The following is a 6,454-nucleotide window of genomic DNA, read 5'->3' as shown; positions in this document are numbered from 1 at the left end:
CCCTTGTCCGGCGTGTCCACACCATATGCGCTCCCTGTCCACGAGTCCCTTAGTAACCATGTGCATTACTACACGGACCAGGGCAGTGCCGGTGTTTAAGGGACTCTTGTTTTACTCAGTTACAGCCCTAAAGGGTAAGAGTAGGGATAACGACAATTCAGAGAAGCCAAAGAAAAGTCATACAGCATCTCCTTTTAAGTGAAAAGATGAAAGTTTTTGGCTTAGTAAGGAAAGGAAAAAATCACATGCTGAGGCTAAGATCTACAGTAAGAATGAATCTTCCATTTATAAAATTGTGAAGAAGAAATGTATGCTAGTTCTGCTGTTTCACCTCAAAGTGCAAAAGTTACATCCACTGTGTGGTAAGTGCTTAGTTAGGTTTAAACTTAGGCTTAAATCCATCAGATTTATGGGTGCGGGACATGAACAGAAAATATGTTTTGACTGAGGGCCGCATGTTACGCCAGAAATCTCTGAGGCTGCAGGAAAACTTCAGAAGAGCTGGTGATCCCCAGCAGCCTTTGCCTCAAGAATCCCAACAGCCCTAGCCACCCCTGCCACCTGCAGGGCCCCTGTAGTCACAGCAGCGGGAACTTGGCCCCTCCAGTGATGGGTGATCCCCTAAAACAAGTGACACCAAGACATTTATTGCAGGTAACTGATGTTTATTACAGCGATCCAATAATAGATTTGGACTAAAAAGAAATGTAAAAATTACTGGAGAGGCTCCAATGACCAATGAAGCTGCTGCTACATTTACAGCAGAGTTGAAACAGATTAAAGAGAAAGGATCCCATGCAAAGCAAGTCTTCAACAGCGATGAAGCCAGGCTCTTCTGGACGAAGATGCCCAATAGCACATACAGTGCCGTCATAAAAGAGCAAATAGGGTCCCAGGGCGTAAAACACAGAACGACAGTCTAACGGTCCTATGTGGCAACGCTGCGAGGCAGATGATGAAGCCAGGCGAGCGTGTGGAGAACCCATGCACTCTGAAACACGAAAACAGAAATTATCTGCCTGTGTTCCGGCAACATAATCAGAAAGCATGGGTGACGGCCATCGTTTTTTTGGGATGGTTCCACCAGTGCTTGCTTCATCTCAAAAGTGAAAAAATAACTTGGAGAAAGAAGGGTTGGAACTTCAAGCCCTATTAATAAGAGACCACGCACCTGGCCTTCCTGAATTGGTTTGTTAGGGAAATGAAATGTTGACGTTGCAGTGCAACCACCATATACAACCTCAACACTTCAGCCCCTTGGCCAGGGCATCATTTGCTTTGTGAAAGCCACAGACACCTGCCTGGTACTTGGTGGCTTTCAACCACTGGTTGATGCAGACCCTGATCTGGATATAATGCAGGGATGGAAATCATTCACTACTGCTGATGCAGTAATACTCAAAGCTGCAATGGATGAATTAAAACCAGAAACTGTAAATGCCTGCTAGAACTTATCAAGTGAAATAGTGGATAATTTTTAAGTTTATGTATTTTGAGAGAGAGAGAAAGAGAGAAAGAGAGAATCCTATAAGCAGCTTCACAATACAGAGCTGAAAGTCGCATGAACCATGAGATCATGATCTGAGCCTAAATCAAGAGCCCTACGCTTAACTGACTGAGCCACCCGGGTGCCCCCGTGGATAATTTTAAAAGCTTCTCAGGGGCTGATGGAGAAGTTAGGAAAATCATTCACACAGCAAAAGAAGTTGTTGCAGGAGGAACCGCCCACATTCTTCTGAAGTGGAAGAACCTACTGAAGGCCATCAAAGAGTGTTAACAAATAGGGAATTAGAAGAAGTTCTGGAGTCATCTGTAGAAGAGGAAGATGAAGTAAGAAGAAAAGCTAGTATAAACAAGATAAAAGGGACCAGCCAGAGATGTCCGAGGCTGGATACTCTGCTTGCACACTTTTGGCTTCTGTAATCTTGTTTGTCTCTTGTGTCCACCAACTATCCAAATAGCACCCTTGATAAGTATCCCCTCCCCTTTTTCATTTGTTTCTCAACCCCTTACCAAGCCAGCCATAAAAGGAGGCCAATGCCAAGGTTCAGGGCTCAGCCTTTGGAGGTGACTCTGCTGAGCTGGCACCGGTGCGCAATAAATGGTCTTTTCCTGATTCCCTGAGTGCGAGTGGCCTTCTTCCTGGGAGCCAAGTTATCTGCTCTAAAAGAAGAGGAAACTCAAGCAGAACCAGCAATGTCGACAGTCCCCAAATTTGCTGAAGTGTATGGAACTCTCTGGACATGAAAAGACAAAATTACGGAATACAATCCTCAGATGAACACAGTATTCCCATGACCCACGTGATCACTCAAGGAACAACCTCTACAGCAATACTTTGATGACTTACAAAGACTACCTTTTCTGATTACAGTGTTCTTCTAAAAAATTTTGGCAAAAAAACAAAAAACAAAAAACACCTCCTACTATCAAAGATCCTCAACCATCGACATTGTCTGCTCCTGATATCCAACCACTAACACCGTCATGGCTCAATGATCCAAGATCACCCCAAGCAGATGACCCTTGTGACATACCGCCAGCAAGTCTACACTATATCCTAGTGCTTACGTCAGTCACCTCACTTCATCTCATCAAGTAGGCATTGTATCATATCACATCATCACAAGAAAAAAGTTGAATGCTTGTATCATCTCGCATTGTCACAAGAAGAAAGCTAAGTGCAGACAGTAAGATATTTTGAGATAGAGGCCACATTCACACAACTTTTATTATAGTATATTCTTAGAATTATTCTACTTCATTATTAGGGATTGCTGTTAATCTCTTACTGTGCCTAACTTACAAATTAAACTTCATTACAGGTAAGTATGCGTAAGAAAAAACACCGTATAGGGTGCCTGGGTGGCTCAGTCAGTTAAGCCTCTGACTCTTGGTTTTGGCTCAGGTCATGGTCTCACTGTTTGTTTGAGCCTCACATTGGGCTCTGTGCTGATAGCATGGAGCCTGCTTGGGATTCTGTCTCCATCTCTCTGCCCCTTTCCCACTCATTCTCTCTCAAAATAAATAAATAAACATTTTTAAAAACCAGTATATATATATATATATATAGGATTCAGTACTATCTGTGGTTTCAGATATTCACTGGACATCTTAAAATGTGCCCCCAATGGATAAGGGAGGGGGGTACTATTGTGCAATGAAATGAAAAATGCAATAAAGAGCTTCAAGGCAGACTTACTAAGGCAGGAAAAAAAAAATCTTGAGAACTTGAAGACAGATCTATTGATATTATCCAGTCAGAAGATAAAAACAAATTAGAAAGAAAAGAGTGGAGAGAGGACAGCACAGACTCAGCCTGTGGACAAGATGGTGGCAGACCTTGGGCTGGGTGGGAGGCTGACAGAAAGCAAGGCAGCGAGGACCACCTCCACTGCCGGGGAGAGAGAAGACATTTGGAGCTCATGGTTCAGGCCACCTACACCTCCTCCTGGAGTGGAGATGACACAGCCCAAGGAGGACTGGCTGCCTGGGTGATCCTGCACCCAGGTGGGCACCACTGAGCACAGCACTGTGCCACTTCCTCAACTACCATGGGTCAGATGACCTCCTGTCCAGGCCCCCGAGCTCAAGATGAGGGCCCAAAGGTCTGAGCCGCAGGGAGGTGCGGGACCCCTTGGTGTACAGACTGGTGTACGCACCGTGCTGGGAAGGGACCAAGAGCAGAAAGCTACCTCACTGGGGATTCTCTCAGGCTTGCTGCTGCCAGCGCAGTCTGCTTTGGATCCTCTGTCCCTCTTTCTCCACCCCTGTCCTGCTTGTGTTCTTTCTCACAATTCAGTTGTTATGAGCTTGCTTAAACAAGACTGTTACAACTATGAGATGTACCATGAAAGTCTCATGGTAATCACAAAGCAAAAGCCTGTAACAGATAAACAAATGATAAAAAGATAAAAATGCTACTACAAAAAATCATCAACTCACAAAGGAAGCAAGGAAAAAAACTACAAAACAATCAGAAAGCAATGAACAAAATGGAGATAGTAAGTCCTTATCTATCAATAATTACTCTAAAAGTAAATGGTTTAAATTCCCCAATTAAAAGACACAGAATGGCTAAATGGATATAAAAACAATACCTAACTATATGCTGCCAATAAGAGACTCACTTAAGCTTTCAGGGCGCTCAGAGGCTACAAGTAAAGGGACAGAAAAAGATATTCCATGCAAATGGAAAACAAAAAAAAAAATACAAGTAGCTATACTTACATGAGACAAAATAGACTTTAACTCAAAAGCTGTAACAAGAGACAAAGAAGGTCATTTTATAATGATAAAAAGGGCCAATTCATCAAGAGTATTTAACAATTATAAATATATATGTACTTAATATGGAACACCTAAATATATTAAACAATTCTAAACAGATCTGAAGGCAAAAATAGACAGCAACGCACCAGTAGCTAGGCTTTCAATACCCCACTTTTAACAAAGAACAGATCATCTAGACAGAAAACCAATAAGGAAATAATGGACTTCAGTGACACTTTACACCAAATGGACCTAATAGACACATACAGAATATTTCAACCAAAAGCAGCAGAATACACATTCTTCTCAAGCACACACATAAAGCTCTCTAGGACAGACCATATGTTAGGTCACAAAACAAGTCTCAATTAATTTAAGACTGAAATCATATCAACTATCTTTCTGAACCACAATGATATGAAACTATAAATCAATGACAGGAGGAAAGCCAGAAAAGTTCACAAATATGTGGAAGTTAACACACTTCTGAGCAACCAATGGATCAGAGAAGAAATCAAAAGAGAACTCAAAAAATACCTTGAAACAAATGGTACATATATAATGGATTATTATTCAGCCATAAAGAAAAAAGGAGATGCTACCATTTGCAACAGTGTGGATGAAACTGGACGGCTAAGTGAAATAAGCCAGATGGAAGAAATAACTACTGTATTGTATCACTGATACGTGGAATCTTAAAAAAAAAAAAAAAGGTAACGATTTCAAAAAATATAACAGAATGGTGGTTGCCAAGGGCTAGTGATGAAAGAGATAGGGTAATATATAGGCCAAAGGGTACAAATTTTCAGTTATAAGAAAAATATGTTCTGAGGATTTAATGTACAGCATGCTGCCTACTGTTAATAATACAGTATTGTGTACTTAAAAGTTTCTGAGAGTAGACCTTACGCATTCTCACCAAAAACAACAAAAAGTTCACTATGTGAGGTGATGTGATCTTGGTAATCATTCCACAATGTGTATCAAGTCATCACACCTATACTTTTAAATATATACATGTACATTTGTCAATTATTCCTCAATAAAATAAAATTAAAAAAGGAAAACAGTAAAGCATCACCAAATAAAATATCAGACTGAGCGAAAAGGATATTGAGAACTTACAGTGTTAACGGTCTTAAAAAGAAATACAATGTAAGTTTGCCAGTACTTGGATTACTTTACAAAAAAAAAATCGACAAAGAAATTACAAGTCTGACTTTAAAATAACAAACAGGGGTGCCTGGGTGGTTCAGCCGGTTAACCATCTGCCTCTTGATTTCAGCTCAAGTCATAATCTCAGTTTGTGAGCCTCTATGTCAGGCTCCACATGGGATTCTCTCTCTCCCTCTCTCTGCCACTCCCCTGCTCATGCCCTCTCTCTCAAAATAAATTAACAAAACATTGAAAATTTAAAGACAAAGAGGGTAATGTAATATTTCTTTGCTGTTATCAGATTTCCCAATTGCAATTTCAGCTGTTAATGATCAACAGAAGCTGGCAAAAGATAATTATGGTTTTGCTATGGCACAAATTTGAGTTCTAAAGAAAAAAATCACCTAAAATGTGTGTCAGTGGCCTTCCTGGCATTCACATCTCAATAGTGATTTGCTATTCTCTATTACTCTGCCCTGGCCCAGTAACTCAATAAAGACATGAAGGAAATTCTTTGAAATTTTCAGTAATTCTTTATGGTCTGTTAAATGGCATTATTGGGATTCACAAAAATCTCAGCATATATCCATTTCATCCCAAAGTTTACTGCATAAATCTAACATCTAGATTTCCTTGTCTTACTACAATCCATATCAGTTTGTCTAAGGATAAGGACATCATATTCCTTTGTGTCTTCTATTATCCACTTGTTATTCCTTATTCTTATTCTATAACTACTGCTCAAAGGCAGATTCTTATTCCTTCTACAGCTTTGTGGAGAGAATTCTCAGACAGAAAAATGCCTCCTTTTTTCCAATCACCAGGATTGAAAGCCTCAACAAAATTCATTTATTATATAAATCATTAAAATAAAATAGCATCATAACTACTAATAGAAAGTGAAAGAAAAGAAGCAAATTGTTCCATGAAGGCTATAGAGGGAAATTCAATTCAGAAAATATTTTTAGCTTCTAGGTAAGAGTTTTACTTTCTCAACTCCATGAACATACTTACATTTTTATAAGAA

This window comes from Suricata suricatta, chromosome 1 (genome assembly GCF_006229205.1).
Source record: "Suricata suricatta isolate VVHF042 chromosome 1, meerkat_22Aug2017_6uvM2_HiC, whole genome shotgun sequence".
Classification (NCBI taxonomy): domain Eukaryota; kingdom Metazoa; phylum Chordata; class Mammalia; order Carnivora; family Herpestidae; genus Suricata; species Suricata suricatta.
The sequence above is the reverse complement of the archived record's forward strand: the minus strand, read 5'-3'. Positions refer to the sequence as shown.